The following is a 23,194-nucleotide window of genomic DNA, read 5'->3' on the forward strand; positions in this document are numbered from 1 at the left end:
AAATTTGCAAAAACACAAATATAACGAAGTAGGAAAACTATATAAATCAAGTAAGTTAAAAAAAAAAAAAAAAACTCCAAACAACCAGTCAAGAAAAAAGTCACAAATCAAAATTTCAGGTCCAGAATTACAGAATACTCCAAAATTTTACAGAAGAAAAAACAAATCTACATTTCAAAGACCCACCCAAAGTGCAAATAAGCAGAGCTTTTTTCTTAGTTTCTTTTGGAACACCTGCATTGCAGTGAGGATGATGCAAGCAGACTAGGACTTCAAATAAAAAATAAAGTTTTGGACCAGGACTTGAAATAAACATTAAGTTTCATTAAAAGAATCCCTTTCATAAACAGAGCTGCAGATATCCACAGCAAAGTATTAATAGAATAAATGAAATAACATAAGAAAATATATCAATAGCAAGCAGGACTTAATAAAACACACAAGAGTGGTGAAGATTCCCAGACAAGTCATCCAAGTAGATTACATGTTGGAAAGCTTTAATAATAAAGTCCAGCATCTAGTGAAAAAGAAAACTACTTGCAGAACAACAAAAAAGCCAGTGACTTCGTTACTCCAATCAAGAGCAAAAGGAACCTACAGCTAACACCACAAGTAATACAGCATCATTGAAGCTTTTTCTCCCGGGGAGTAAACTTAGACCACGATTCCTGCACTCTCTCGAGCTTTCTACTTCAAGGGCAGTAAGGGAAACAAAACAGCAAAAAGAAATTATATGGTGTAAAGATCAATTTATAAGTTGTAAAATGTGAATATATTGGATGAGGATTATATACAGAGATAATCAAGGAAAAGCTAAAAACAAATACAACTGATAAATGGGATTACTGGAAAGATTGTGTGTGTGTGTGTGTGTGTGTGTTTCTACTAAGTACCAGGAAGAAGCAAATAGAAAATAATATTAAAGGACAACAGGCAAACTAGAAATAAACGTGCAAGTAAAATTGAAAGAAAGGATTAAATGTTATATCTTTAAACATTCTTTAAATCAATATTAAAAAATAATATAAAAGATTCATTAGACAAAAAGTATCACATATATGATAAAAAAAAAAAAAACAAAGGTTTTTAAGTCAATAAACAGTCATTAAATTGTAGCTGACCTGAATGACGTTCAACCCCCAAGCAGAAGCCGCTCAGGAAGATGCAGGAGAGACCCAGTGGCTGGCAGGACCAGAGAAGAGAGAATTTCCCAGCGCCCACTGCAGGGAGGTGAAACCCAGGAGGTCCTAGTGTCAGAAATGAATCCAAACTCCCTCTTGTTTTCCCATCCAGAAAGACCTGAAGTTATGCGTCGGCGCTATGGAGGATGCTGATTGGCTGCGTCTTTTATAACGTGGTGCGGCCTCTGGTATGCAAGCTGTCCAATCAAATCACGCGGGATGTGACGCCACAGTAGTCCTCCCATTCACTGAGGAGAGAGGCCCCAGGAGGGGGCTCCGGCACTCGGAACCCTGGAGGTAGCCGGCGGCAGCTTCTCTCTCTGTTCTCTGCCCCTCTTCCTTCGCAGGACACCACCCCCTCGGACCCGGGACATGGTGAGTGTGTGGGGCCAGGCCTGAGGAGCGGGGAAGGGGAGCTGGTGGACGTTGCTAGAAAAGGCTGGCGGGACGCGGGTTTCCCAGAGGTCGGCCCTGGGGTCTGTGGACCCCTCTGTTGCTGGCACGACCCTTCGCCTCAGTGTGGGGCCAGTGTGGGGGCTGGACTGGCACTCGGGACTCCAGGCGTCCTGTCCCGTTCCTGCTCACAGCCATCAGAAAGGCATAGACCAGGTAAGTTAACCAAAGCAGCTTTATTTCACCCAGGGTTTTAGTCTAGGTTTTAGGGGGTCACAAGGACATTGTATTTTGGTACCTCAATGTCATCTTAGCATTTACATATTCGCTAGACAGGCTGTGATATGTCTCTGTACTTTAAAGTTGGAAATTTTAGGTAGTCACATTTACAAGTGTTTTAAAACTCTTTCTGCCCCACGACAATCTTTCTGACCACAAAGATATAAATCTAGATTCCTAAGTTAATTTTAATTTTAATTTCGATGTAGGGTGATTTTTTTCAAGGTTGTTGGATTATAATTGACAAACAAAAGTTTTATGTATTCGAGGCCTGCAACCTGATGTTTTGATTTGTGAGGAGACTTTTTAAAAAGTTTATAGAAAATTCCCTTTATCTTTTAATTTAGTTTTTCACAAATCTTTTGGAGTTCCCTTGTGCATGTACATTATGAAATGACTAGGACAATCTAACATGTCCATCACCTTACATAGTTTTTAAAAGAATAATTAATATCTTAACAAGTTGTGAGTATCCAGTAGTGTATTCATTTTGCTTCTCTGCTGTGTACTAAGTCTCAAGGAGTTAATTTACCACCTATTGATAAATGGGTGTTGTTCAACTAACATCTTACCATTTCCTTCACTCTCAGCCCCTGGAAACCATTATTATGGTCTGTGCTTAAATTTGATGTTATTAGGTTCCACAAATAAGGGAGATTGTTTGATATATCTTTCTGTGTCATACTTAAATCAACTTAATGTCCACATGCATACTTTTGAATCCAGGTTATGACAAAATGTCAGGCTTTCATTTTTAAGGTTGAATGTGATTCTATTGTGTGTGTGTGTGTGTGTGTGTGTGGCATTTTCTCTGTTCATCTTTTGATAGACAATGTATCTGTATATCTAGTTCTTGTGAATAGTGCTCACATGAACATGGATGTGCAGATGTATCTTTGAGATAGTAATTTTATTTCTTTAGATACATATCCAATAATGGGACTGCTTTATCATTTATTAGTTCCATTTTTAATTTTGTTTGAGGCAACTCTGTAGTGTTTTTCGTAATAAGTATACCAGGTTACATTCCCAAAAAGAATTTATCTGTTCTCTTTCTCCAATTCTGGTTCAGTACTTAGTTTCTACTTTTTGATAATAGCCATTTTTACATATGTGAGATCATAACCATTGTGCTCTTTATTCGCAGTGCTGAGAGCCCCTTTTCAAATAGCTATTGGCTGCTTGTGGAAAGACTGATCAGATCCTTTGTCCATTTTTTTATTACAGTATTTCACTTTGAGTTGTGTAAGTTCTTTGTATTATTCCTTTAATCATACTATGGTTTACCAATATTTTCTCCTATTCCTTGCTTTCACTTTTCAGCTTTCCCTTTAGTACGCATATTTTTTTTTACGTTTTTGCAGTCCTACTTCTTTATTTTTGCTTTTGTCACCTGTGCTTTTGATGTTATTCCTAAATCATTGTTGAGGTCTGTCACAACCATAGTTGTTGTAGGCATTGGTGAAGTGAACCAGTGGGTGAGAGTGTCCTCTCTCCCTCTCTGTTTCTCTATGTGTCTCTTTTTCCTTAAAACTAATTAATCAAATTTAAAAAAAAACTACTTGGAGGGCTCTTCTCTTTTTGGAGCAGTTAGATGATAGATGAGTTGGATGGTAGGGATGAGTTCCTAGTGTTACATAGCATGGTTGTATGACTATAGTCCATAGTAATCTATTCTTTATTTTATAAGCAAACAGGAAAGGTGCTCAAAGGCTCTAATCATGAAGTGTAATTTCAGAGAAGGGAAAATGTTGTTTACCCTGCTTTTTTCGTTACACATTGCATGCATCAATTAAAATCTCACACTGTAGCCCATAGGTATATATAATTATTGTCAATAAAAATAAATGGAAAACATCATCTTTCTTGGTGTATAAGGTTAAGGGGTGTTAAATTAGTATTGCAACTAATAATATGAGTTTTTGGAAGGAGTTTATTAAGACAAACATAATCTGGAAATAAGTATATTGGCATTTTGTCGTTCTAAGTGGAGTGATTAGGAGGCAATACTTTATCTTAAATTGAGGATTAATACATCTTTTAAATTGTTTCATGTAACAAAAATGAACTATTTCTTTACATATGTATTCAATTAATTTGAATTAGGGCAGTATCAAGCAAGAGATATGGAATTAAATCACATGTTGAAGTATGAAACAAGACCAAAAATCCACTCACCATGGATTAAAGATCTAAATCTATGCCATGACACCATCAAATTAATCGAGAGCATAGGGGAACCCTTCAAGATATTTGGGCTATTTAGATCCTTTGACATTCCATATGAATTTTCTGTATAGTTTTTTACATTTTTTTTCTAAAAATAACTATTAGGATACTATAAAGAATGATTTGAATAAGTATCACTAGAATCATATTGATTTCTTATATATATTTTATAATCCATGAACACAGGATATATTTACATTTATTTGTGTGACATAGTTTTCAACATTTAGATATTTTATTTCCTTGGTTAAGTTTATTCCTAAGTATTTTATTCCCTTTTATGATTTTGAAATTGAATTGTTATCTTTATTTCCTTTTGATTTATTTACTTGTTTTTTTAATTTTTATTTATTTAAGGGGAACAAATTTCATGCATTTAATATATTCAGATTTGGAGCATAGTGACGCTTCTTACCCTAACCTCTCTCCTACCCAGGCTCATAGCTTCCTCCCTCCTTCATTATTAGTTTAATTTTACAAGGACATACTTTCAGTTTATGTTATAATCACAAACTTAACCCTCCACAAAGTAAAGGAGTCAACAAATAGTTGAAGAAAACTTACTGTTCCTGAAGAGTATAGAAAGAGCTATAAACAATAATCCCAAATTTCAATTTCACTCCTACACATAACATTTTTGGACTCTGTATATTAGTAACCACATATGGAAATCAGGATGTTTGTATTTTTTGAGACTGTCTTATTTCACTGAGCATAATGGTTTCCAGTTGCATCCATTTTATAGCAAAAGACACAATTTCTTTATTCAGTTATCAGTTGATTGACATCTGGGTTGATTCCAAATCTTAGTTATTGTGAACTGAGCTGCAGTAAACATGGAGATACAGATATCTCGATTATGCTGATTTTGCTTCCTTTACATACATTCCCAGGAGTGGGATGGCTAGGTCATATTGTAGATCTATTCTCAGATTGTAAAGGAATCTCTACACTGTCTCTATTAATGGTTGTATTAGTTTATATTGCCACCAAATGTGTATTAGGGAACTTTCCTCCTCACCACATTCTCACTAACATTTATTGTTTGTGTGTGTGTATGTGTGTGTGTGTCATTCTGACTGGGGTGAAGTGAAACCACATTGTGGTTTTTATATGAATTTCCTTAATGTGTACTGATCCCGAGCAATTTTTCATGTTTCTATTGTCCATTTGAATATTATTTGAAAATACGTGTTCATATTCTTTGCCCATGTCTAAACTGGATTGTCTGTATTGTCACTATTGAGTTTCTTAAGCTCTTTATAAAGGTTAATAATCTTTTATTAGTTGTATAGTTTGCAAATAAGTTTTTGCATTTTGTCAGTTGTTTCTTCACTTTAGAGCGCAGAAGCATCTTAGCTGATTTAATCCCATTTGTCTCTTTTTGTTTTTATTTTTATTTCCTGTATTTCTAGTGTCTTTTCCAGGATCAAAGATCTAAGATCTTTTTCCTAGATCTAAAAAGAATGCCATTGATGCTTTGATAGAGATAGAATTGAATGTATAAATTACTTTTGGTAATATGGACATTTTGATGATCTTAATCCTTCCAATCCACAAGCATGGAAGATGTTTCCATTGTCATGTGTCATCTTGTATCTCCTTCTTCAATGTTTTGTAATTTTCCTGAAGAGAGCTTTCACATCCTTGGTTAAATTTTCTCTGAGGTACTTAGATTTTATGTAGCTACTGTGAATGGCACTGATCTTAGACATTTTTCTCAGCCATGTAATTTTTGTATACAAAGGCTATTGATTTGTGTGTTGATTTTATATTCCACAAACATTTTTCTGAGTTCCAGTAGTCCCTCAGTGGAGTCTTTTGGATTCCCAAAATATTGTATCATGTCATCTGCAAACAAGGATAATTTTTTAACTTTTATTTAATGAATATAAATTTCCAAAGTACAGCTTATGGATTACAATGGCTTCCCCCCCATAACGTCCTTCCCAACCACAACCCTCCCCTTTCCCACTCCCTCTCCCCTTCCATTCACATCAAGATTCATTTTCAATTCTCTTTATATGCAGAAGATAAGTTTAGCATACATTAAGTAAAGATTTCAACAGTTTGCTCCCTCACAGAAACATAAAGTGAAAAATACTGTTTGAGTACTAGTTAAAGCATTAAATCTCAATGCACAGCACACTAAGGACAAAGATCCTACATGAGGAGTAAGTGCACAGTGACTCCTGTTGTTGACTTAACAATTTGACACTCTTGTTTATGGCATCAGTAATCACCCTAGGCTCTTGTCATGAGCTGCCAAGGCTATGGAACACCGACTCTGATCATATATAGACAAGGCCATGGTCAAAGTGGAAGTTCTCTCCTCCCTTCAGAGAAAGGTACCTCCTTCTTTGATGACCCGTTCTTTCCACTGGGATCTCACTCACGGAGATCTTTCATTTAGGTTTTTTTTTTTTTTTCCCCAGAGTGTCTTGGCTTTCCATGCCTGAAATACTCTCATGGGCTTTTCAGCCGGATCTGCATGCCTTAAGGTCTGATTCTGAGGCCAGAGTGCTGTTTAGGACATCTGCCATTCTATGGGTCTGCTGTGTATCTCACTTCCCATGTTGGATCATTCTCTCCCTTTTTTATTCTATCAGCTAGTATTTGCAGACACTATTCTTGTTTATGTGATCCCTTTGGTTCTTAGTCCTATCATTATGATCAATTGTGAACGGAAATTGATCACTGGGACTAGTGAGATGGCATTGGTACATGCCACCTTGATGGGATTGAATTGGAATCCCCTGGTATGTTTCTAACTCTACCATTTGAGGTAAGTCAGCTTGAGCATGTCCCGAATTGCACATCTCTTCCCTCTCTTATTCCCACTCTTATATTTAACAGCAATCACTTTTCAGTTAAGGTTCAGCACTTAAGAAGAATTGTATTGATTACAGTATTCAACCAAAGGTATTAAGTAGAACAAACAAAAAAAATACTAAGAGGGATAATATATCAAGTTGCTCATCAACAGTCAGGGTGAGGGCTGATCAAGTCACCGTTTCTCATGGTGTTTATTTCACTTTAACAGGTTTCCTTTTTGGTGCTCAGTTAGTTGTCACCTATCAAGGAGAACAAGTGGTATTTGTCCCTTTGGGATTGGCTTATTTAACTCAGCATAATGTTTTCCAAATTCCTAACAGGGCTCACTTTTCAGTTAAAATTTAAACACCTAAGAATAATTGTGTGTTAATTACAGAGTTCAACCAATGGTACTAGAACAAAAAAATACTAAAATGGATAAAGTATTACATTGTACATCAACCGTCAGGCCAAGAGCTGATCAAGTCACTGTTTCTCATAGTGTCCATTTCACTTCAACAAGTTTCCCCTCTGCTGCTCAGTTAGTTGTCGCCGATCAGGTAGAACATAATGATATTTGTCCCTTTGGGACAGGCTTAATTCACTCAGCATGATGTTTTCCAAATTCCTCCATCCTGTTGCAAACGACCGGGTTTCGTTGGTTTTGACTGCTGTATAGTATTCTATAGAGTACATGTCCCATAATTTCTTTATCTACTCTGCTGTTAATGGGCACTTGGTTGGTTCCAGGTCTTAGCTATTGTGAATTGAGCTGCAATAAACATTAATGGGCAGACAGCTTTTTAGTTTACCATTTTAATTTCCTTTGGGTAAATTCCAAGGAGTGGGATGGCTGGGTTGAATGGTAGGGTTATATTCAGGTTTCTGAGGAATCTCCAGACTGACTTCCATAGTGGCTTAACCAGTTTGCATTCCTACCAACAGTGGGTTAGTGTCCCTTTTTCCCCACATCCTCTCCAGCATCTATTGTTGGTAGATTTCTGAATGTGAGCCATTCTAACTGGGGTGAGGTGAATCCTCATTGTGGTTTTGATTTGCATTTCCCTGATTGCTAGCGATCTTGAACATTTTTTCATTTGTCTGTTGGCCTTTTGGATTTCCTCTTTTGAAAAATGTCTTTCCGATTTGTATCCCTTTGATTTCTATTTCTTCTCTAATGGCTCGAAAACTTACAGAAATATATTGAATAGCAATAATGAGAATAGATGTTCTTGTCTGCTTCCAGAATTTAGTGGAAATGCTTCCCACTTTTCCTTCATTCAATCTGTGGGTTTGCCTTGATTGTGTTAAAGAATAAAGGTTTTTTTTTTTTTATCATGAGATGAGGTTATATTTTATCAAATGAATTCTCTGCATCTATTGAGATAATAATATGGCTTTTATTCTTCTATTTCTTAATGTGATGTGTCATATTTGTTGATTTACATATGTTGAACCATTCCTTTATAACATAGATAAATACCACTTGGTCCAATTAAGAATCTTTCTGAAATGTTGTTGGATTTGATTTTCTCATATTTTGTTGATTATTTTTGTATCTATGTTCATCTGGTATAATGGTTTGCAATTCTTGTTTGTTTTTCTGGTTTTTGAATTAATGCTATGTTGGCTCCATAAAAGGAGTTTGAGAGGATTTCCTCCCTTTCAATTGTTTGAAATACATTGAAGTGAATTGGAGTTAGTTCTATAAGTTGGTAGAAATGATTGGTGAAGCCATCCCATCCTGGGCTTTTTCTATGTTGAAAGGATCTTTATTGCTTATTCATTCTCTTTCTTAGTTATTGTGTTGTTTAGATTTTCAGTGTGTTCATGCCTCAATTTTGGTAGATCGCACTTGTCTAGAAACCTACCTATTTCTTCTACATTTTTGAATTTGCTGGCATGTAGTTTTTATCATAATTCCTGATTATTTTTTATTTCTTTGGCATCTGTTGTAACATTTCCTTTTTTTAATTTATTTTATTTATTTGAAAAACAGAGTTACAGAGAGAGGTAGAGACAGAGAGAGAGAGAGAGAGAGAGAGAGAGAGAGAGAGGTCTTCCATCCACTAGTTCACTCCCCAGATATCTGTAATGGCTAGAGCTATGCCAATCCAAAGCCAGGAGCCACACCGATCTGAAGTCAGGAGCCAGGAGCCTCTTATGGGTCTCACATGTGGGTGCAGGGTCCCAAGGACTTGGGACATCTTCTACTGCTTTCCCAGGCCATAGCAGAGAGCTGGATTGGAAAAGGAGCAGCCAGGAATCGAACCAGTGCCTATATGGGATGCTGACGCTTCAGGCCAGGGTTTTAACCTGCTGCGCCACAGCGCCAGCCCCAATGTTTCCTTTTTGTTTCTGATTTATTAATATGTGTCATCTCCCCTATCTTTTTTGATTAATTGGGCCCATGGTGTATCATTTAAAAAAGTTGCTCTTTAGTTCACTTTTCTTTTCTTTCTTTTTTGTCTCAATTTTATTCCTTCCTTAATTTTAACTATTTCTTTCCTCATACTAATTTGGAATTTGGTTTATTCTTGTTTTTCAGGTCTTTGAATTCATTTTTATATAATTTGTTTGATCCCTTTCCAATTACCTGAGTTAGGCACTAATTGCTATAAACTTACCTCTTAGTACTGCTTTGCTGTATATCATACATTTTTATATGCAAGTTGTCATTTTCATTTCTTTCCTGTGATTTTTTATTTCCTTTTTGATTTCTTCTATGATCCAATGTTCATTCAGGAGAAGGTTGTTCAGACACCATGTGTTTGCATGCTTTCTAGAGTTTCTTATGTTATTAATTTCCAGGTCCATTCCATTGTGGTCAGAAAAAAAACATAGTACGATTTTTTATTTAACTTACTGCACCTTGCTTTATGGGCTAGCATATGACCTATCCTAGAAGAAGCAGCCACCTTACATTGCTTTCCCAGGCACATCACCATGGACTGATGATAAGAATGTATATTCTGCAACTGTGGGATGAAATGTTCTGTAGATATCAATTGAGTCATTTTGTCTCCTAGTGTATTTTAAATTTGTTCTTTGTTGATTTTTTGTCTAGTTGTTCTGTGTATTGATGAAATTGGGATGTTGCAGTCTCCCATTATTATTGTATTGGAATCTATATCTCTGTTTAGATCTATTAATGTTTGTTTTAAATAATCAGATACTCTGGCATTGGGTGCACATACATTTACTGTGCTCTCATCTTTCTGTTGGATTGATCCCTTAATTATTACATAATGCCCTTCTTTTCTTTTAACAGTTTTTACTTTAAAGTCTGTTTTGTATGATATTACATGGCTAATACTGCTCCTTTTCACTTCTTGTTTGCATGTAATATCTTTTTCCATCTTTTAACTTTCAAAGTCTGTGTGTATCTTTGTTGCAGAGGTGTGTTTATTGTAGGAAGTAAAAAGATGGGTCTTGTGTTTTAATCCATTCAGCTAGTCTGTATCTCTTAATTGGAGAATTTAGGCCACTTACATTCAAACTTATTATTGATAAGCAATCACTTGGCCCTGCCGTTTTTCCATGAATATTCCTATTGTTTGCTTTTGCTTACTTTGTACTTTCACTAAGAGATTTTCAGCCTTCACAGTTTCATAATGACTGTCTTTCTCTGTTTTTATGTGTAGCACATCCTTATGCATCATGGTGACAAATGGTGACAGTCTTTCCATTTCTTTTTTATTTGTTGGAAGGTCTTCATTTTTCACTGCATTTGTAAATGAGAGCTTTGGAGGGTACTTTATTCTGGCTTGCCAATATTTTCCTTTTAATACTGGACTATTTCTTCCGATTCTCCCTTAGTCTGTAAGGTTTCTGATGTGAAATCAACTGGGAATCTCAATTGCAGATCCTCATAAGGTAATCAGGCATGTCTCTCTTGCACATTTTAAAATATTTTCTTTATATTTTACTGTTGATAATTTGACTATGGTGTGTCATGGTGAGGATCTTTTCTGGACATGTCTATTAGGAGTTCTGTGCGCTTCCTGTACTTGGGTGTCCCTTTCTTTCTCCAAATTAGTTAAGTATTTTTTTAAAAAAGATTCTTTTATTTATTTGAAAGGTAGAGCTACAGAGAAGCAGAGGCAAAGACACAGAGAGAGATCTTCTATCCACTGATTCACTCTCCCAGTAGCCACAATGGTGGAAGCCATCTGATACCAGGAGCCTGGAACCTCCTCCAAGTCTCCCAAATGGGTTCAGGGGCTCAAGGGCTTGGGCCATCTTTTGCTGCTTTCACAGGCATATCATCAAGGAGCTGGATTGGCAATGGAGCATCTGGGATTCAAACTGGCAACCATATGGGATGCCAGCACTGTAGGTGGCAGCTTTACCCATTACACCACAGTGCCAGCCCCTGGGGAAGTTTTTTTTTTAAATATTTTATTTATGAGATAAAGCTACAGACAGAAAGAGGGAGAGACAGAGAGAAAGGCCTTCCATCCACTGAATTCTCCCCAAATGACCACGATGGCTGGAGTTAAGCTGATCTGAAGCCAGGAGCCAGCAACTTCTTCTGGGTCCCCCTTGTGGTGCAGATGCCCTAACATTTGGGCCATTCTCTACTGTTTTCCCAGGCTATATCAGAGAGCTGGCTCATAAGAAGAGCCACTCGACAGGAACCACATGTGGAGGCCCGAGCGCCATAGCGCCAGCCCCTTAGAGAAATTCCCTGCTATTATTTCACTGAGCAGGCTTTCTTATACATTCCCTCTTTCCACACTTTAAGAAACTCCTAGAACATGTTTGTCAGATCTTTTCATGTTATCTCATAAATCTCAAACACTATTTTCAGTTTTTCTCATTTTTTTCTTTTTTTATTTTTTTTTTTTTGGTCTGAGATATTTCCTAAGCTTTGTCTTCTAGCTCAGATACTCTTTCTTCTATCTTACCAAGTCTATATTAAGGCTTCCCACTGTATTTTTATTTTGTATTCTGAATTCATTTCCCATATTTCAGTTTGATTTTTCAATGTCTATCACAGGCTGTTTTCATCTATGTTGTGTGTGGATTTCTTTAAATCATGCATTTACTGCTCATTGTTTTTGAGTAACCTTACGATTATTCTTTTGAATTTCTTTTCAGGCATTTAATTAATTTCCTCATCTTCACATCCTAATATTGAAGTGCTGTTTTTGTTTGTTTGCTGGGAGTCATATTGTCTTTCTTGTTCATGTCTCTTATTTTCCTATGTTTATTCCTAGGTTTTGTGGAACTGCTTGTTGGTTTCTCCTCAGTGAACTATGCTTCTGCGGCTTGGTGGAGTGTCTGCTTCTTCAGTGCATATTCAGATGTGTGTGTTGATGGGGCCTGAGGGTAAGGGGTCAGTGTAAGGGGTGATGCAGGGGTCCAGGGTGACACCATTGTTGGATGTGGTAGACCTCTATCATCATTATGGAGAGGGTATGATCATGCTGGCTGCTGTGATCACTTATTGCCTCTTCTCTGCCCAGGTGGTAAATGCCCAGCATGAGCCCACAGCGGCTCACACCCTACACATACATTCACATGAAAAGCAGGAAGGATCTTTAGCTCCTCAGAGTGAGCATAGACCCCTCTATAATCATCCACCCAAGGCACCCATGGAACTCTGGGCCTATGAAGACAGACTTCATGATATCCCAGAACACCAGCTACCTACACTCCATGCCCTATCATGCAGTCACAGAATTCTGCAGTCACAGAGAATAGGGCATCCACTCTCAGCCCTGAAAGGCTGCTTCATCCTTGGAGAGAGCCAAGTCATTCCCAGAGCTAGTTGTCAGTGTTCTACTGTGGCAGTTTTGGTACAGGCACCAGTGATAAGGGAGCACCTCATAGGCCTAAGTGGATACCACACCCCTGCCAAGCTTCTAGGCCAGATTCAAATTCAGTAGGGACTGCAAGTTTATCCACCACATTAAATCCCCTAGTCACAAGCATGCAAGCTGCAGTAGCCTGTGCATGCCTTGTGAAGGTGGTGCTTCCTCCCTGCTATTCACCAGGAGCCTTTTATGGGTTGTATGGGAAGCAGATGATGTGCTCTTGTTTCACACGGTTAGGTGGACACCCTGTCCCCAATTAGCACTCCAGGCTTGACTCAAAGTCTGTGTGATCCACAAGGTACTCTCACAGGTGGTATTGCCAGTGATGTGGGCTGCCTTATTCTCCTCTCATTTCTCTTGAAGAAGATGACATCTCCTCATGATGCTGATTCTGATAGGAGTTGAACTAGAGGACTACTGTCTGATTTTTTTTTTGCCAAGTATTGTGTTTTGCAGGAGTAGGGGAGGGGAAGAAAGCAAGACAGCTTCCCTGTTCCAAGCCCAGGACATCCTCAGACCTTGGCCAGCTCACCTGGCTGAAGTAAAAGTGGGTGACCATGGAATTCCTTCTTAGCTAAAGCTGAAAGCCTCAGAGTGTACAGCAATTTCTCCCTACCTTGTTATGGTATAATGGCAGCTCCCAGCCAGCAGCTGGCTGTGCTACAAGGCTAGCTGCAGCAGTGTCTCTTTCTTCTTTCCTCTTGTCCCATGGAGTCTTCATTGTTTTATTTATTTCATCAATGAAAATTCTTAGCAGTCAGGCCTCTGGAAATGTGGTTCTTCTTTTGTTTTCTTCATATTCCAGTTCAGCTGAAATTAGTGTGCTCACACTCTATTCAGCCATCTTGGCTGCACTCCTGACAGGAAGTGGTCTGCAACTCAACAGCAAAGAGGCTTGAGAACTGAGAGCTATCACCAGGAAGATCCTGCCAGGATCACTGGGTAAACACAGCTGATGGGGTCCTGTGTGCATACTGGATGGATATAAGCTTGTTCCTTTGTCTGTTGCAATGCATGTTCAGGACCTCACAAAAAGTACACGACAGCATAAACTTCCTTATATCAAATGACGGTGCACAATTTGAGAAAAAAAGAGCTATTGAGGCCCATAGGCATTTTTCAGGGAGTCTGAGCAGCTGCCATCCTCACCAGAACAGTACCAATCTGGCCACATTGGGCCCAGAGGGTTTATTAAAGCTTTAAAAATAATTTTGTTCATTTTAAAGTCACAGAGACAGATCTTTCATCCGCTGGTTTTCTGAGATTCTCACAACATCTGAGATTGAGCCTGCTTGAAGTGATGATCTTAGAACACACTCTAGGTGGCAGAGACCCAAGTAGTTGAGCTATCACCTACTTACTTCTAGGGTACACTTTATTAAGAAACTATCTTAGAAGTGGAGTGGGGTCTCAAACTGGTACACTCTTAGAATGTGGGGTTCCAAAGAACCATCTACATTATTGTTCCCCCATGTTGACTCATCTGTTATTTTTAAGAGAACCTCTTCTGCAGGACAAAGTGATTCTGATGGGCATAGCCCCTGAAGTTAAGCTGTGCAGGCCCTCAGTACCCTGGAAAATGCCCAGGCACAGCAATCCAATGGAGTGTTCACAACAGCACCTTCACGTCACTCTCCCCACCCAGTGTACCACCAGCTGCTGTTCTTCCTGACCTCTCATCCATTATCCACATGCTAGTACCCAATCTGGCCACCCACCACAATGGAAGAATGCTCTGCTGAAGGTAGCTGCCAAGGTTATTCATTTCAAGAAAGCATCACAGATTTCTCCAGACCTTCCTTGACACCAGTGTGGCCCATCTGCCCAGATAGTCACCAGTGGCAGGCCCACTGCCATGCTAGATCTGATTCTCCATAGGCACACTTGTGAATGGCAATCACACATTACTGGGCTCATAACATAGATAATTGTGGCCATATTGGGCGCTAAATCATAAGCCATTCTAATAATTCAGGAGTGCAGTGCACCAGTGCTGCTGGGTCATTGACAGGTTAGGATATTTTCAGGGCCAACATTATTAAGGCAGGACCCATCCTTCTCCCATGAACCCTGGTGTTGGTCTTCCCCACCTCTCATTTAACACTTCTGATCCTTGGCATAGGTTCAGTTTGTGGCAGCCCAGCATCATTCCCCAGTATCTCTCTTGTTTTGTATTATCTCAATTGATTGATTAAATCTGGATATGTTGGGCTTTACTATCTCTTCCTCCTTACTCCTTTAGTTTGTAAGGGTAGCGCTTAAATAGACAATACTTTTTTAAAAACTTAAATCCAATACTATCATAACATTTTAAAATTAATAATTTGATTCTTAGTCCTATCATTATGATCAATTGTGAACAGATAATGCAGCTGAGAAAACACTGAAAATAATTCAAGTACTTGGACTCCAGACATGTACATGGAATACCTGGGTGGAATTTCATACTCTGGACTTCAGTCTGTCCCAGCTCCAGCCTTTGTGGACAATTGAGGAATTAATCAGTGGGTGGAAGGATTCTTTCTCTGTCTCTTCCTCTCTATTACTCCCTCTTTTATGTATTCCATAGAGGCAGTTATAAAAAAGATATCATACTTGCATCCTTCCCCCTTCTCTCTCCCTCAATACCCCTCCTTTCCTTTCATTTTGTTCCTCAATTATTACAGAAACATAATTTCAATCCACTCTACAATCACAGGCTTAGTTCACTACTGACCAGGATATTTAACAAGTAAAAAGTAGAACCACAGTCCCACAGGAGCATGAACAAGGGCTAAAAATTCTGAATTAACTGCCACATATCAGAGCAAACACATTATATTTGTCGTTGTGGGAATTGCTAAGTTCTTTAAATATAATGATATCCAGTTGGATCTAATTTGTTGCCAAATACAGGGTTTTATTTTTTCATGGCTGAGTTAGTAATCAATGGTGTATGCCTACCATATTTTCTTTATCCAGTCATCAGTTGATTGACATCTGGGTTGATTCCATATCTTGTATATTCTCAGTTGAGCTACAATAAACATGGGGTTACAGATAATTCCTTCATATGCTGATTGTATTTCATTTGTGTAAATGCCCAGGATTTGGATGGCTAAGTCATATGGTAGATCTATTTTCAGATTTCTGAAGAACCTCCATTTGCTTTCTTTTTTTCCATAATAGTGGTACTAGTTTACATTTTCACCAACAGTGTATTTGGATATTTTTTCATCACATCTTGTCCAGCATTTTTTAAAAATTTTTATATGATAGCCATTCAAATGGGGGCAAGGTTAAACCTCATTATGGATTTTTATTTGCATTTTTCTGATGGCTAGTGAATCTGAGCATCTTTTCAGGTGTCTGTTGTCCATTGAATTTAATCCTTTCAAAAATGCCTGCTATGTCCTTTGCCCACTTCTTAGATGGATTGTTTCTTTTTTATTGTTGAATTTCTTGAGCTCTTTATAGATCCTGGATATTCATATTTCATCAGTTACATAGTTTGTAAATATTTTGTCACATTCTGTCATTTGTCTCTTCACTTATTTGAGTGTTTCCTTTGCAGTGCAGAATCTTCTTAGCTTCATGTAATCCCATTTGTCTACTTTGGCTTTGATTGTCTGTTCTTCTGGGGTCTTATCTAAGATATCTTGGCCTCTGCCAATGTCTTGCATATCCCCCAATGTTTTCTTCTAGTAATTTGATGTTGTAATGTCATAAAGTTAGATACTTAGTTTATTTTAGTTGATTTTTATATAAGGTGTTAGTTAAGGGTCATGTTTCATACTTTTGCATGCACAGATCAAATTTACCCAAAAATCTGCTAAAACAATCTTAAACAGCAAAAGCAAAGCTGGAGGCATATTAATACCAGATTTCAAAACATATTACAGAGCAATTATAATCAAAATAGCCTGGTGCTGGTTGAAATATAGACATGTACATGTACATTGATGAAACAGAATGGAAACTCCAGAAATCAATCTACACATCTACAACCAACTGAGCTTGACAAAAGAGTTAAAAACAGTCCCTGAAGAAAGGACATTCTCTTGAACAAATGATGCTTGAAAATTGCTTCTCTGCATGCAGATGTGTGAAACAAGACCTTTACCTGACACCTTCTACAAAAATCAATTGCAAATGGATCAATTATCTAAATCTACAACATAATACCATCAAATTACTAGAGGATAACTGTGTGAAATGCTGCAAGACATTGTTGTAGGCAAAGACTTCATGGAAAAGACCCAAAAAACACAGGTAATCAAAGCAAAGACTGACAAATGGGATTACATCAAGTTAAGAAGCATCTACACTGCAAAGAATGCACTCCAGAAAGTGAAGAGGCAACCAACAGAATATGAGAAAATATTTGCAAACTATGAAACTGATGAAGGATTAATATCCAGTCTATAATGAGCTCAAGAAACTCAACAACAAAACAAACAGTCCTGTTAAGAAGTGGTCAAAGGACCTGATAAGTATTTTTTCAAAAGCAGAAATTCAAATGGCCAACAGACACTTGAAAAGATGTTCATGATCACTAGCCATCAGGTAAATGCAAATCAAAGCCACAATGAGATTTCACCACACCTCATTTAAACATTTCTTTTCAGAAATCAAAAACAATAAATGCTGGTAAGGATATGGAGGAAAAAGTGCCATAATCCACCATTTGTTGGAATTTAAACTAGTACAGCTATTGTGGAAGACATTATGAAGATTCCTCAGAAATCAGAAAATAGATCTACCCTTTGATCCAGCAATCCCACACCTGGGCATTTGTCCAAACAAAATGAAATCAGCATATGAATATATTATCGGTACTCCCATGTTTATTGTAGTTGAATTCATAACAGCTGATATGAAGTCAACCCAAATTTCCATCAACTGATGACTAGATGAAGAAAATATATATATTATTGAATACTACTCAGCCATAAAAAAGTCTGAAATCCTGCCTTTCACAACAGAATGATTGCAACTACACATAATTACATTTAGCTAAACAAGCCAGTCCCAAACATAAAAATGCTACATGTTTCCCTGATCTGTGGTAACAAAGAGAGAAAAATGTAATATATATGAGTAAAATTGAGATTTTGAGATTCAATATTTTTTATAGCATTTGTCTCTATTTGTTGGGAAGCAGTGTTTTTTTTTCTCACTATTTGTTGAATTCTTTACTTAGTGTAGAGTTAGTCTTATGAGTCTAAAATAAAGTGAAATGTCATTGTGAAAATTAAAATAATATTATATTTCTCTGTTTCTGTATTAACACAGCCTTAGATATCAAGTATAAGGCTGCATGAGTGGTGACACATTCTTTCAACTTTGTCTGTTTTGCAATGTTTTTTTTCACCTTCATTTAGAAATGAGAGTCTTGCTGAGTATCGTATTTTGTGTTGACAGGTTTCTTTTTCTTCTAAGACATGAACTATATCTCCCCATTCTCTCATTTAGGGTTTCTGATCAGAAATCAACTGTCAGCCTAATTGGAGATCCTTTGAAGGCAATCTGGCATTTCTTTTATGCACATTTTAGAATATTTTCTTTATTTTTTATTTTTATTGACAATAATTGTACATTTTTATGGGTTTCAATGTAATATTTTAATACATGTTTACATTTTATTTTAATTTTGAGTTTGTGTTGTGATGTAGATGTTTTGTGATTGTGTCTTTTATGAGATCTATGTGTTTCTTGTATTTGGAAGTCCCCATGCCAAAGACAGGAGCCTGGAACTTCTTGATCTCCCAGTAGATAGCAGCATCCCAAATAATATCTGCTTTTCCTGGAGCATTAGCAAAGAACTGGATCAGAAATGGAGCAACCAGGACATGAACCAGAGCCCATGTAGGACAAAGGCATGTTGCAGATGGTGGCTTTACCCACTATGCTACAAAACCAGCCTCCTTTGAATATATCTTATAATCCATTCTCTTTTCACACTTTCAGAAACTCCTAAGACATGTATATTGGGTAATTTGATTGTATCCCATAAATCTCAAACATGATTTTCCTATCTTCTAATTTCTTTTTCCTTTTATTTTTTTTGAGATATTTTCAAAGATTTATCTTCTAGCTTGGGTATTCTTTCTTCAATCTCACCAAATCTGTTATTAAGACTTCCCACTGTATTTTTAATTGACATATTTAACTCTTCATTTCTAATATTTCATTTTGATTTATCTTCAATATATCTATCTCCCAGCAAAATTTTTCCTCCATGTTGTGTATGGATTACTTTAAGTCATGTATTTGAGTCTCTTTGTTTTTGAGTAATCTTATGATCATTCTTTGGGATTCCCTTTTAGGCATTTTATCAATATCCTCTTCAAATCCTGATATTGATGTGTTGCTCTATTCCATTTTGGAGAGTCATATTGTTTTGCTTTTTAATGTTTCTTTTATATCATTTTAGGCCTATGTGGAAACATGTGTTGGTTTTCTCTTCTGATGGTGTTTATTTTTGAGATATGCCTTTGAGGATTAGTGAAGCATCTGCTCCTTTAATGGATATCCAGAGGTGCATGCTGTGTGAGGCCAGTTAGCTCCAGTCAGTGATTGAGAGTGGGGCAAAGTCCAGGGTGACACCCAAGTTGCATGTGGTAGATCGCCATCATCAGTATATGCTCACACTAGCTGGCATGATAACATCCTCACCTCCTCTCTGCCAAGGTGATCAATGCCTAGGGTGAACATGCTGTTACTACACATATCACCCATGCATGCAAATGAGCCACACAAATATTTGTTGTCCTCAATGTGAACACATAATCCTCTGCAATGACCCACCTCAGACACTCAGACACATTGAGTGCTCAGAGGCTCAGCTACACACCATGCCCTGTTGTACAGTCACAGCATTTCCAGTCATAGTATGCAGGGCTCCCACAATCTCAAGGAACAGGGGAATTCTCTGCCCTGCATGCCTGCCTTGTCTGCAGAGACAGCTGAGGTACTTCCAGAGCCTACTGACTGCTAGTGCTCCACCTTGGCTACTTGAGTTCAGGGACCTGTGATAGAGTTAGGGGAAGAGCATGTCTCATAGTTCAACAATCCAGGCCATTCTCAAAGTCAGTGGAGAGTGTGGATTTATCTCTCCTATAAAATACCCTCATGTATGTCCACGAGCCACAGCAGCTCCTATTCATCTTCTCACATTATTAAGATGGTGCCTCCCCTCTGCTAGATGTCAGGTGTCCTTGTGTGTTGGTGGTGGGGTGGATGGGAATAAAGCACTGTGCTCTCCCTTCATGGGGTTAAGTGGGCACCCTGCCCCCTGCTGATGTTCCAACCCAGACGCAAAGTCACGGTGTTTTGCAAGTTTCTTCCTCAGGCAATAACACCAGTGACATGGGCTGCTTCAGACTCCTCTCACCTCAATCTAAGAGGGTGACTTCTCCTCTAGCCTCCAGCTATGGGAATCTCTGGTGGTGAACCCACTCATTGCTGTGTGTTTGTATTGTCCACGCTGATCCATGATCTCTCTCTTCTTTCTGTTGATTTCTACTGAAAACTTATATCCAACTATCCTTTGAGAATGCAGTAACTCTACTTTTCTTCTGTTATATCTTCATGGTCATCATCAGCATGTCTTTTCCCTATTCAGTGATCTTGGATCTCTCTTGAAGATTTTCTTAACACGATAACATCAATGTGTCTTATCCCAAAAGGCAGAATCATAGTTTCGGGGGAAAGCATGTAAAGATGTTCCATAACCTCTGTTACTTGATACTGTGTGACACCTATTAGACAATTCAGATGAAAAGACTAAACCCAAAGTGGTTATAATCTGAATATAATATACATCTCCCAGGAACAAATAACTTCTTGAAAACTATAATTTTGATTCAATAAATTTAAAAATATAAAAGCAGCATATACAAGCCATAACATAGATGTGGGTATCTACATAGATAAGAAACCCAGGCCCTACACTAGGAGACCTGGATTTGATCCCCAACTCTAGTTACTGACTAGAGCCTCCTGCTGCTGCAGGCTCAGGTGGTTGAATTTCTGTCACCAAATTGGACGTCAAGATCAAGTTTCAGTTCTAGCTACCAGAAGTATTGCAAGAGTAAACCAACAGATGGGAGTTTTCTCTCTCTCCTTCTCTCCCTCTCTCCCTCTCTCCCTCTCTCCCTCTCTCCCTCTCTGTCTCTCTCTCCATCTTTAATGAATAATTAATTTTATAAAAGAAGGTAAATATTCCTTTTGGATTCTGAGAAATGCAGAGAAATGAAAGCAACTTCTGACTCTCTCTGGGCAAGAAATATGAGTCAGAAAGATCTGTTCACTAGACTGGTAAATGAATGAGAAAGACAAAAGAACTACCCCCACAAATGATAACAAAGAGTACCAAAATAGCCATCTAAGTTGTTCAGGGGATACAGATGCATAAACTCTTCTCTAAAGTAACTTTCACTTATGAAGACACTTCAAAAACTTCATGGAAATATGGAATTAATAGATAAGCTTATTTTCCTGCAAAATTTTTGAAATTCATGCATAGTTTTCTTTTAAGATTCTTCCTCAAAATGCAGTCACACTCTTTTTTTAACAATACAATATTTTTAAAAGATTTTATTTATTTGAGAGGCAGAGTTACAGAGAGAGAGAGAGGTCTTCCATCACTTGTTCAGTCCTCAAATGGCTGCAATGGCTGAAGCTGCTCAGATCAGAAACCAGTAGCCAGGAGCTTCTCCTGGGTCTTCCAAGTGGGTGCAAGGGCCCAAGCACTTGGGCTATCTTCCACCGCTTTCCCAGGCCATAGCAGTGAGCTGGATTGGAAGACAAGCAGCAGGCTTGAACTGGTGCCCATATGGGATGTTGGCATTGCAGGGGGAAGCTTAGCTTACTACGCCACAGCATCAACCCCATAGTTTTCTTATATATTTACACAGTTTCTGAAGACCCATTGTATGTACTTAATGGTAACTCTAACTTTGTATCCTATGTGATATTTACTAAGTTAAATATTTTTTACTTAAAACTTGAAATTTTAGGAAAAGCGGTTTGAAAAACTAACAGTAATGTATTTCAATTACTTCTTTGCATTTGGTAAGAATATAGAGAACTATTGAGCTCATAAAACAAACAACAACAAAAAATTATAGAAGCAAGAAAGTAGATGAACAGGGAGAAACTGTAAATTTGCCTTGATTGGCAAACTCAAAGCATCCTCATTTAAGAATAATAAAGTAAAAATCTGCTAGTACCTACAGAAAAAATATGACAAGAAATTCTTTGAGAATCAAAAACAATAATACACAATGCCACAGTAATTTTAAATGAAGCTTATCACCATGACAACTCTTGTTAAAATAGGTAGTCTGGCCAAAAATAAATTCAGTTTTTCAAAATGGTCCAAAGGAAATTGAAGAATGGGATATGCTTGGAAAAACATTTTCTAAAGTATAGAGAAACAAACAACAACTTGACAAATCACAACTCATAAACCTGATGCCCACCTGGACTCTATGTTCACTTTTTAGTTACACCATTGGTAACAATCAAGCTAACCAAAAAGCTCTGGGAGTTTAAGCTGTACAAATGGCATTTTAGATTACAGATAAAAGCACATCAATAGAGCTGATCATCTCCTGAAAAATTCATATTCTGAAGGGCCATTGCCAATGAGTCCCTTGTGAATGATAGAAAAGGAGGCACATTTCAGAGAGCAGAGACTGGTAAACTGGGGAATTACCAGGGAGCAGATTCAAGGCCTGGATACTCTCAAAGAGGAGACTCAAAATATATACTCAAGATGCTCAAACTGCCATTAGACAATGACACATCTTTGACACCCATTTTTATTTAAAAAGGGAATGTTGGAGCCAGCACTGTGGCTGTAGCATAGTGGGTAAAGCTACCACCTGCAGTGCTGGCATACCATATGGGTGCCGGTTTTAGTCCTGGCTGCACCATTTCTGGTCTCGCTCTTGGCTGTGGCCTAGGAAAGCAGTAGAAGATGGCCAAAGTCCTTGGGTCCCTGCATCCATGTATTAGATCTGGAAGAAGCTCTGGCTCCTGGCTTTGGATCAGCCCAGCTCTGGCTATTGTGGCCATTTGAGGAATGAACCACCAGATGGAAGACTTCTCTCTCTTTCTGTTTGTCTCCACCTCCCTGTAACTTTCAAATAAATAAATAAATCTTTTTTTTTAAAGGAATGTTTATTGTGATTACCCTACTCATATTCCACTTTTGTACCTTTGGTACAGTCACAGGTCTGTGGATCAAGAGAATCCACATCTGGATATCAAACAGGTTCCTGGCATCACTCCGGGTTTCTGGGTTTGAGTGCTACATGATGAATAGATGAGACATTCAAGTTGTCCGGGAATGAGATGCAGTTAAGAAATAGGTGGGAAGAGAAGATTCCCTAGTGTGATGCTCACCCCCCCCACACACTTATATTTGATGTAATTATTGTGAAAGTACCCCATATCCCTACTCCCACTATAGGAAATTTCAAACAA

General features: G+C 37.9%; 1 long non-coding RNA gene across 2 annotated transcripts in view; it reads left to right on the forward strand.

Annotated features, from left to right (window-relative positions):
- Positions 1–1,300: 1,300 nt before the first annotated feature.
- Positions 1,301–23,194, forward strand: part of LOC138843470 (uncharacterized) — an 82,026-nt gene continuing 60,132 nt past the window's right edge. For both annotated transcript variants that reach the window (XR_011378188.1, XR_011378189.1), the window contains exon 1: positions 1,301–1,556. This is a non-coding gene — a long non-coding RNA (uncharacterized lncRNA). The remainder of the gene's footprint in view (positions 1,557–23,194) is intronic.

Source organism: Oryctolagus cuniculus, chromosome 8 (genome assembly GCF_964237555.1).
Source record: "Oryctolagus cuniculus chromosome 8, mOryCun1.1, whole genome shotgun sequence".
NCBI lineage: Eukaryota > Metazoa > Chordata > Mammalia > Lagomorpha > Leporidae > Oryctolagus > Oryctolagus cuniculus.